The sequence below is a fragment of the Lucilia sericata genome, unplaced genomic scaffold (assembly GCF_015586225.1).
Source record: "Lucilia sericata isolate MDLA Ls3-8-SP2 unplaced genomic scaffold, ASM1558622v1 Contig002340F_arrow, whole genome shotgun sequence".
Taxonomy (NCBI): domain Eukaryota; kingdom Metazoa; phylum Arthropoda; class Insecta; order Diptera; family Calliphoridae; genus Lucilia; species Lucilia sericata.
The window spans coordinates 29,829-42,428 of NW_023996152.1; positions in this window are offsets into that span (position 1 = coordinate 29,829).

Sequence of the window (12,600 nt, forward strand, 5' to 3'; positions counted from 1 at the left end):
AGACTAGTCAATTGGCTAATCAATAGACTAGTCAATAGACTAATCAATAGACTATTCAATAGACTAATCAATAGACTAATCAATTGACTAATCAATTGACTAATCAATAGACTAGTCAATTGACTAATCAATAGACTAATCAATTGACTAGTCAATTGACTAATCAATAGACTAATCAATTGACTAATCAATAGACTAATCAATTGACTAATCAACAGACTAGTCAACTGACTAATCAATAGACTAGTCAATAGACTAATCAATTGACTAATCAATTGACTAATCAACAGACTAATCAATTGACTAATCAATTGACTAGTCAATAGACTAATCAACAGACTATTCAATAGACTAGTCAATTGGCTAATCAATAGACTAGTCAATAGACTAATCAATAGACTAGTCAATTGACTAATCAATAGACTAATCAATTGACTAATCAATTGACTAATCAATAGACTAGTCAACTGACTAATCAATAGACTAGTCAATAGACTAATCAATTGACTAATCAATTGACTAATCAACAGACTAGTCAACTGACTAATCAATAGACTATTCAATAGACTAATCAATAGACTAATCAATTGACTAATCAATTGACTAATCAACAGACTAGTCAACTGACTAATCAATAGACTAGTCAATAGACTAATCAATTGACTAATCAATTGACTAATCAACAGACTAATCAATTGACTAGTCAATAGACTAATCCACAGGCTATTCAATAGACTAGTCAATTGGCTAATCAATAGACTAGTCAATAGACTAATCAATAGACTAGTCAATTGACTAATCAATAGACTAATCAATTGACTAATCAATAGACTAATCAACAGACTATTCAATAGACTAGTCAATTGGCTAATCAATAGACTAGTCAATAGACTAATCAATAGACTATTCAATAGACTAATCAATAGACTAATCAATTGACTAATCAATAGACTAATCAATAGACTAGTCAATTGACTAATCAATAGACTAGTCAATTGACTAATCAATAGACTAATCAATTGACTAGTCAATTAACTAATCAATAGACTAATCAATTGACTAATCAATTGACTAATCAATAGACTAATCAATTGACTAATCAACAGACTAGTCAACTGACTAATCAATAGACTAGTCAATAGACTAATCAATTGACTAATCAACAGACTAATCAATTGACTAATCAATTGACTAGTCAATAGACTAATCAACAGACTAGTCAACTGACTAATCAATAGACTAATCAATAGACTTATCAATTGGCTAATCAATAGACTAGTCAATTGACTAATCAAAAGACTAGTCAATAAACTAATCAATAGACTAATCAACAGAGAACTAATCAATAAATTAATTAATGACTGGTAAATAGTGTAATTCTTACACCAGTCTATATAATAATTCATATGCCAGTATAAATGTTTGTGTAATCATTTGTAAAAGTTTTTGTGTAATCATTTTTTATTGCCACCGTCTACAACCAAAGACTTCATATACTGCCGGTAATAAAAGAAGAATACACAAAACACTCTTGCAAACTTACACAATAATCCAATTGGTAAAGATGATATTATCAAATTGGAATTAAAGACGGAAAGGCAAATTTTCAATTTCCATTTTGGACATACATTTTTCCCATTGAAATTGTAAAATGAAAATTCACTTTCCGGCTTTACTGGACACTTAAAAATTCAAACTCCTACCTTGTCGGATCCTTTGGAAAGCGGTGAAGATTCTCCCCTCCTGGACAATCCTTAACACATTTGCGGCTCCTGAAAAATAAAGAGAATATTAGAAAAAAATAAATTTAAAAATTTCCAAATGAAACTTACATGTTGCTGTTTTTTTGTTTTGATTTTTTCTGCGGCCAATAAAAAATTACGAAACTCCAACTACTACTCTTAAATGACACAACAGAAATGAGGAATTTGCGCCGAAATCGCAATTTTGAAGCCAAAATTGACACCAATTTTGGCGCAAAAAGAAAGTTTTCCTCATTTTTTTCACAAATTTGTTTAAAAAAATTTACATTTCAATGTAAACAAACAATTTTTTATTTAACCCTCACAAAAAAAAGAGATAGCTATACATATTATATTAATATTTGCTGTCTTCTTTTTATTTAAGGGTTAAATGAGTGATGCCACTTTGACAAGTTTTAGTGCATCTTTCCGCCGCTTGGTGGCCGTGTCGCCTCTGCTTACTTTGTGGTATACACAAACAATTTCTTCCTACAATCAGTGTTGCCATATATTTTTTGAAGAAAACTTTTTATTTTTATAAAAAAAACTTTTTTTCAACAAAAAAAACTTTTTTTGTACTAAAATTAGAAAATACCCAAGAAAAATTAGTGAAAAAATGAGCAAACTGAGGAATTTTAAATAGCTTAATGATAATTGGTACAGAACTTTTCCTTAACATCAGTAGCAAGGAATTACTGGATATTGTGGTCTTAGACACCATAAATTTACACTTGAAATGTCATGATGAATCTATGTGTACTACAAGAGGAAACCTCTGAACTTTTGTAACTACCCGTCATTGGGAACTCGAAACACGAAGATTTTGTCTTACCCAGACCCAGATGATATCTTCAAACACTCACCGATTAATCCATTTATCTTCATGCGCGAATTTGGCCTAGTATGGTGAACCAATGGGCTGCACAAAATCTCTACAATATGGTCGAAGTGCATTGTGTCCTTAACAACTTATAATAACAATGTTTTATTGATAAAGTTATTAAAAATGGAAAAATATAAAGAATTTAACTTAATTTAATTAATAAATTAATTCATTTTTTTATAGTCAAAGCATCCAAAAAAATCATTTTTTTGATGAAATTTTCAAAGGATAACTCGGATTTTCCGTTATATGTTATGGACGGATTATGGACGTTATATATGGACGGATTTTGCTGATTTTAAATAGGAAACTCGAAAGAATAACATATACAACAGACGAATTGAAGGTTTGTGAAAACTTTTGAAACCAATTCGACTGATTTTATTGTATTTTTAGCTGCTGAAACCGAATCTGATATCTGTTTTTATAACCTCCACCACCATCAGTGGTGATAGAGGGTATATATAACTTAGTCATTCCGTGTGACACCAAGAAATATTCATCTGAGACCCAACAAGTTATATATATTCTTGATCCTTATGAAATTCTGAGTCGATTTAGCTATGTGCGTCTGTCCGTCCGTCCGTCTGTCTGTGTAAAACACGCTCACGTTAAAACGAAGAAATAGAAATTCAAGAAATTCACTTAAAACATTCTTTATTATCCGATACAGTTGGTATTGAAAATCAGTAAAATCGGTTTACGACGTAAAAAGTTATGAGTAAAAATTTCAGACTACCTCGAAAAAAAAAAACGTTTTTTTTTCCCAATTCTTAAGTAGTTTTTTCAGAAACAACCAAAGATATTTCGATGAATTTTGTCACACATTATTTTTTGCGCCAGGGATCAAGAATGCTCAAACTCATAACAATTGTTCCAATATTTGTATATTCCCGGAAATTAGTTTATCGTTAATAATTCCCTCAAAAATATCGGTATCAACAAACAAATTTTGTACATACAACTATAATATGAATAGAAATCATACTACCAACGTAGATAAATAAAGCTTTTGTGATAAAATTCGAGCTGAATATGTTTTGTGCACATATAAATCATTCTACCAAATTTCTTTTCGGTTCGGTCCATTATTAGTCATAGCTCCCATATAAGGCCCACTTCCGAAAACCACTTAAACGCACATATTTAATTGTCAAATAAAGGTATCTTAATAAAATTCGACACAAATATGTTTCGTCTATATATGAATCACTCTACGAAATTTTTTTCGCATGGGACCATAATCCCCATAAGGATCCACTTCCGAAAATCACTTAAACGCATATGATTCATTGATAAATAAAGCTATCGGTATAAAATTCAACTTGAATATGTTTTGTGTACATACAAATCATTCTACAAATTTTTTCTTGATCAGTCCATAATTGGTCACAACTCCCATATAAGGATCATTTCCCAAAATTACTTAAACGCACATTGACAATCAATTCGACATAAATGTGTATTTTGTATATGTATGTAAATCGTTATACGGAATTTTACTTCCGAAAATCACTTAATACCACTTAATTCATTATTAAATTATTATATCCAGATAAAATTCGACATGAGTATGTTTGTGTATAGATAAATCATTATATTAAAATGTTTGCAACAGGCCTATTTATATAAAATTTTATGAACCTAATCAAAATTAGTTCCACATATGCATTAATGTTAGTACCCTCACTACGGAAACAAAAATTTTTTCAAGTTATCTAAAAATTAGATAGTTAAATGGGTTTTTAATAAAGAGTAGCTTGATGGTGAAGGGTATTTAAGATTCGGCATAGCCAAATATAGCACTCTAACTTGTTCTCTATCACCTGCCATTTTCTCGCAAAATGGCGTAGTATATTTTAATTTAATTTCATTTATTTCAATACTTAACCTAGCCTATTGGACATAATCGGTTACAAATTTCTGCTTAAAAAATAAGTATACATAAATAATATATTTATATAACAAATATTTAAAAAATTAATAAATAAATTAATAATAAAAATAATTGTAAAACAATTTCAAAAAAAAAATTTATACATACATACATACATACTTGCATACATGCATCCATACATACATGCATACATACATACATACATACATGCATACATACATACATACATACATACATACATACATGCATACATACATACATACATACATACATACATACATACATACATACATACATACATACATACATACATACATACATACATACATACATACATACATACATACATACATACATACATACATACATACATACATACATACATACATACATACATACATACATACATACATACATACATACATACATACATACATACATACATACATACATACATACATACATACATACATACATACATACATACATACATACATACATACATACATACATACATACATACATACATACATACATACATACATACATACATAAAACATTATTGAAATTAGTACAATCAAGATTTAAAGCCTTCCACATAATAACTCAAAATACCAAAAGGTTGCAATTCCCTAAATCATCGAAACTCATCAAAAACCGGCTAAAAACAATCTGCACCAATGTCAAGATACTCATGCCTGTCATAGAGATATTCAACCAATTTAAAAGATAGAAGCGTGATCCCCAATCTCTAACCCAACGGTGGCCAGAAAGAGAGTGGTTAAAACGCATATGGTGTAGTGTAAAATATAAAAGAGAACGTAAAAGAAAATATGTGTGCTTTGCACTGAGAAAAATTATATTTTTGTACTAGGGAATGGTAAATCGACTTCGATTATGACCATTAATCGATTATTGCTGAAAAATCGATTATTTTGTGATCGATTCTACACTACCAATTTTATACTGAAATCGATTTTCTGCATCGATTAATCGAAAATTTTGCTCCTCAAAATAGAAAGCATAATGTTTCATATTTTTAATTATCAAATTTTACACAAATTATTTTTCTATAAATCTCTTAAATATTATGAAAATCGGTCCACATTTGTCGGCAATCTCTGTAAAAAAGCACAACAACCTATAGATATAGCGATACAATTCTACACAAACAAGTTTTATGTGAACCATGGCATAACTCTGCTATAATGTGAACCTACATACAGTGTCTCTCATAAGTATTCGAATTTAGGTAAACTATGAAAAGAAACCAAATTTAATAATATATTTTGTGTGGAAAATAAATAAATTATATATTTGTAATGTTTTCACCCTTTTTCCAGAGATAAAACCATAATATGTACTTAAAAGTTCCAAGATGTATTTTTGGTATCGTTTTTCAGTTTCTAATTGAATTATCTGGATCATAAGTCCCTTTTCGTACCTCTAGGGACGATATTTTCCGACAAAGTTGTCTAGTGTATATTCATGTACATATTGGCACTAATGTATTTTAAATTTTCAATATATTATAGCGGTATACAACCCCAAAACATGCCTTAACAAAACGTCATCCTATATAGTAGATTTCAGTTTTTACTACTCGTAACTTTCACGCTTATGTTGCCCGTTACAATAACACTGTAAGTCCTAAATTTTGGTTTTAATTTGATCATAGTAAATAATATATAAACACATATCAACATTTTTGATGTGATCATAATGATATCGTGCCATGCAGCATGGAGGCCATTGGTATATAAAAATAATGATTTTACTATTTTGAATGGTGCTTCTTCGAGGCATGTTTTGGAGTTGTACACTTCCACAACACATTGAAAACTTAAAATGTATAAAAGCTGATATCTAAAAGAATATATACCAGAAAACTTTCCCGGAAAATAGTTGATCCTAGTATTATAAAAATGGACTTAAGTTCCAATATATTGAATTAGCGACAGAAAAATGATCCGAATAATTTATCTTGGAACGTTTAAAGATTCTTGTAACAAAAAATATTATTTTTAGATACCCCAAGGGGTCTTTTAAGTCCCAATATCAAATTTTGGTTTTATCTCTGGAAAAAAGAGAAAATACTACAAATATTGCAAAAAAATCGCCATTTTAATGATATTACATAAAAAGAGGGTACAAATCCCCAAAAATTTTGGACCAAATGGGCCAAAAATATATCATTTCGGTTGATAGTAACCCTTTAAAACAATTTAAAGCATAAAAACCATTTGATTCTAAAATTTGTGTTGCGTATAATATGATCAAATATGAAATACAGGAAAAATTCGTATACTTTTGTGAGGCAATTTCATGGACTTTTTTTAAAAAAGCACAATTAATTTAAGTCAATGCAAATTGTTCAAGTTTTAAAAAGCGTGATATCAAACATAAGGACTATCTAGACAATATAACAAATTAATTTATTTATTTTGCACACAAAATATATTATTAAATTTGGTTTCTTTTTATAGTTTACCCAAATTCGAATAATTATGAGAGACACTGTATATATGTATATCTCTAATAAATTTCATGGAAACTAAAATCGTGTTGTTACCCCTCTTAAAATTTACTTTGCTCTGTTTTAGAACGATTTTCAATATAGGTATTTTGAGTCTAGCGATAACCATTCGTAAGCTGGACCAATTTTAAAAAAGATATTTTCTAATTTTTTTTTAAATTTTAGTATATGGGCAATTTCGTGGGATAACAATAACACGACTTTAGTCTCAAATTGTTAGTGATATATGTAAGTAGGTTCACATCATGGCAGAGTTACGCCATGACCCCCTCTAAGTCCGGCAGTTCTTGACCGATAGAACTAAAAATTTGTGTCTGACTACTATACAATAACCATGGTGCAAATTTCATCCAAATCGATTTTTTGACTTGGGTCACTTGACACGAAATTGCCCTTATATATTTTTGATACAATATAAATGGGTTATTATTTGTAAGGCCGCATCCAATGGAGAAAAATCACAAATAACAGTCTTCTTATAATTGTCATATTCCAAACAAAATATGTATATATGTAATTGTAAGGTTTTTATAAAAATAAAAAATGCACAACATTATCAAGTTTTGTACACTGCACTATGGTTCAGACGACCAGCTTCTTTGGCCAAAAGTATTTTATTATGTCGTCGCATTATAACAAATTTTTCAATGCAGTATTGTAGGCCATACTTCGGAACTATAGAAAATGTATTTTGTTTCCATCAACATTAAATTACTCTTTAACAACAAGTCACTAAAGTTGCTTTTTTTTATAAAAAAATAAAATGTAATTTCGAATACAGATTTTTGCAGATTCTTTTTTCAACTTAATCAAAAAAACAAATTAAACAAGTAAGAGTGTTATATTTAAGAATCGATGCTTTTATTATCAAAACAATTTTCTCATTTATTATTATGGATCGATCCTTACAAAATTAAACAAATGTATTAAGGTTCCTATAAATATGTTCATGTCGAATTTCATCGCTATAGATGCTTCTTTTAGACAGTTATGAGCTTTAAAGTCATTTTCTGAAGGGGACCTTATATGGGGGCTAGGCGAAATCGTAGACATATATTGCCCATTTTCAATACCAAACAAACTGCATTGATATAAAATATCGATGCAAAATTTCAGTTCGCTAGCTACTTCCATTTGGACTCTATCGTGTTTTCAACAGACAGACGGACGGACATGGCTAGATCGCACATTGGGGTCTCCTTTAAGTAAACTTGGCATAAAGTAAATACAGGCAAATCCCGGTATAACGAATCTCACTTTAACGAACTGCCAAATTTTTAACATTAACTACCTTATATAGCGAACATTTAAGAAATTTTATACTAGATATAACGAATAAAAAGAAAAAATACCTAAACAAATCCAGCTTTTGACTTTACATTGATATTGTTAATGTCAAAAACGTGATTGAGCAATTAGAAAATAATGTAAAATGAATGAAGCCGTTCATATTCCTTATGTTAGTTATACTGCTTATCTGATCCATCGATCAAAATGCCATACATTACAATCTAAAAAGCTGTTAGATGTGAAGTTAATGATAACGTCAGCTTGAATAAAGTTTAAACCGGATACATTGAATTAATACAATTTTACAGTAAAATAAATTATTTCGAGGAGGACAAAGATATCCAAACATGGCCCATGGTTTTGAAATTATCAGCATTAGATTCAGTTATCGATTCTCAGGTTCAGTTTTTTCTAAAAAGAGTTCAATTCTATCTTTTAGATTGAATTTGGATCTAACAAATAAAAGTAAGTTAAGGAAATAGCAGGAAATTAAAGTTGTTAGAAAACAAAAATCCATTAGCAAATTTTTTAAACCGTCTAGATGTTCAAAATGGAAAACGTGTGCGTTGTTCTTAGTTATTTGAAATAAAATTTGAAGTAATAATTTCATACATTAATTTGAATGGTTTTTTTTTTGTCCATTAAATAAAGAAGTTTACTAGAGAAAATAATTCCAATATAACCATTAGTTTTCCCATTTTTATTGTATAGGCCTTTAGATGATGCAGCAAAGTTTATGTTTTTATGTATATTTTTCCAGATTTTTTTTATTATTTAATGCCGTAACTATTTTTCTACGAAAATACCATTTAGTATAGAATTTCTAAAAATTTTCTTTTTCGATACCAAATGTACTATTGTTATGTATGAAAAGATGTTATTTTAACCCATCTTTGCAGACAAGGATTTAATTATTAACGACTTTTTAAAATGCTATTTTTTATAGACATTTATGTTTTTTTGCAATTTTTAAAAGTGAAAAAGTAAAATTTGGCCACTGATGGCCTCCAAGCGACCATATGTCAAATATACTCTAAAATCTTCTCAATAGCACCAAAATTAAAATGTTTGCCTCTTTTTGCCTCTTCGGCATTTAGGCTCACTTTTCTAACACTCCATGAAAATATTTAAATTTTATTTTAAATCTTATTGAATTCGAAATAAATTGATTTAAATAATCAGTAAAATAGTAGAAACTAGTAAAATAATGACTGGACGTGTTATTGATTTATGCTTTATTGGTATTACATTCTTGTAAATACGTTTTGCAAGAATATTAAACGGAATCTGTTTGTACGGAAAAAATCTTTGATGAGAATAGTAACTGACATGAGAGTTTGGTATCACTTGGAAGGTTTTTAAAGCCTAGTACACTGGGATATAAACCACTTATTATCATGTTAGCGATTTTCAGTGAAAAAATATAGAAAATAAAAGTTTTCTTCGTACAATTGTCTATCCCTAACCCTATATAGCTTTCCCTAAAAAATCCAAAAATCTTCCAGAAGATGCATTAACATTAGTCTTTCGCGAAGTACTTAGGATTTATAAATGTAATAAAAATACTTAGTGAATAAAATGTTGAAAAATTTTGCTTTGAAAATTTTGCAAAAAAAAAATTGCATTAAGTGCAACTTTTTCTTTTTTTACTTTGTATCTAGAGGACTTCCTCTATCCATCGATACCCATAATTTATACCAAAACATTGTAGCTTAGTTAATGCCAAGTTTTGTTCAGGGAGACCCACTGTGGATCGTCTTAGAATTTAATAAAGATCTAGAATATATAAACTTTTATGGGTCTTAGATGAATATTTCAATGTGTTACACACGGAATGACAAAAACAATATACCCCCCATCTTTTTTGATGGTGGGTATAAAAGATAAAAGGAAGTACTTTAATAATTAACGTAAATAGCTGACCCTTTTAAAAAAAGTCCGACCTCTTTCCAGTATGAAACTTTAAGGATCTGTTTGTCGGTTATAGTGGGATTTTATTTCAACTGGCAATATTTTGCTAATTTTTGCGATTTTCGGGAAAACTGACATTTTGTTATAAAGGGGTATTTTCTTTAAATATTCCAAAATTTAGCAAATAACGTTAAATATTAGAGAATAAAAATTTTAAGTTGGATAATAATGTATAACTATAATATTGCTTAATTTAATTAATAACTCAAATTTATGTTTTCGATAAATTTGAAATATATCTAAAGGTTTAAAATAATAACTCCATATTTTAAATTTCTGTTAAAACTTAAATTTCTTAACTATGTAAATTGGCATATTTTTCTGTCATTTTAAGCAAAATAGTAGATCTATTACACCATGTAGAACACCATAAAAATATTTTTTGGACACATTTTTAGTTTTGGCCAAAAAAGTGGTCATGTCAACCATAGTGCACTGTTAAACGCTGATTTAAAAAACCTTTTAAGGGCCAATCTTAAGGTGAAAGATTAGCGATTAAATTAAAATTAATCCTCGAAGGATGTTTTTGAGTATTCAATTAGTTAATTTTGTTTGCTAGTTTAAGCGCCCAATGGAGGTGGTTTAAACTTGAGCAACAAATGCAAAAGTGTAAACAGCTGATGCAAAAAATTTAATACAATTTTTATAAAAATAAGCATTAAAATGTTTGATTTATTTATTAGTATAAATTATGGAGACTTTAAAATACATTTTTTTGTTTTAAATTTAAGTTTTCGTTAATTTTCATATTAAATTTACAATTGTCTTCTTCTTTTTTATAAAACATGCATGGCTTTGATAACAAACAGTGACGTTTTCTGATGTTTTGTATGGCAAAACTGCGAAGTTTAATCTTGTACTCAAAAACATCAAAGGGGGGGGGGGGGGGGGGTTTAACATCAGATTAAGTTTGTTTTTAGATTAACTAATCTGATTATTAATTGCCATTTGATTGCCAACTCAAAAACCCGCTCTAAATGATAAATGTTAAAAAATTAAAATATATCTAAGAAGGAGCTTTTTTGTAACAAGTCACGAACACTTAAAATATTTTGGGAACTATTATAAAATGAAACAATGGTTTTTCAAGCTGGGTGAATTTTCCTTCTAAATAAAAAAACTGTAAAAACTGCCCAGCTTACGAAGGGAAACCCCATAACAATAAATATTTTAAGAAGGGTAATTAAAGCACCTTTTTTTGAGGTGCATCTAATATTTTAATTAGGTTTCGAACGAATATAACATTTTTACCTGTTTTTAATTAAAAACTGGAAAAATATTTATATAAAAATATCTTAAAAATAGTCGTAATCGGTCAAAATAATCGATTATTGGGCCCGATTAATCGACTTAAAAATGGAAACTAAAATAGTTGATCGAAAAAATCGAAAATCGATTATTGGCTTTTCATACCATTCACTAGTTTGTACTTATTTTTGTTATTCATATTATTTGCATTATAAATGAATAATGGAACCAATGTAAGTGTGTTGATGAAAGTATGTATTGATGTATATTTTGATGTAAGTATGAATTGATGCCTGTGTTGATGAATTATGTACATACATATATTTTAATGTATTAATGCATGTATGTATGTATGTATGTATGTATGTATGTATGTATGTATGTATGTATGTATGTATGTATGTATGTATGTATGTATGTATGTATGTATGTATGTATGTATGTATGTATGTATGTATGTATGTATGTATGTATGTATGTATGTATGTATGTATGTATGTATGTATGTATGTATGTATGTATGTATGTATGTATGTATGTATGTATGTATGTATGTATGTATGTATGTATGTATGTATGTATGTATGTATGTATGTATGTATGTATGTATGTATGTATGTATGTATGTATGTATGTATGTATGTATGTATGTATTGTATGTATGTATGTCTGTATGTATGTATGTATGTATGTATGTATGTATGTATGTATGTATGTATGTATGTATGTATGTATGTATGTTGTTTTAATGCATATGTTGTTGTTTGTGTATGTGTTGTTACATGTGTCTTTTAGGTATTCAAACGATTAACCGTCGATCGGTTAATCGATAAAATATATAATTATTGTATGTATTCATACATTTATTTGTAACGGCTGTTGAAAATACTCTCTGTGTATCATTTCATAAAGAGAGTAAATAAACTAAATTGTTTTTGTTTTGTGTTTAGTTTGTTTTGTTACTGAGAAATTCATATTGCGTGTGTATAAGTGAGAATAACACCCCTGCCAGTAAATTTGAGTTTAAATTTGG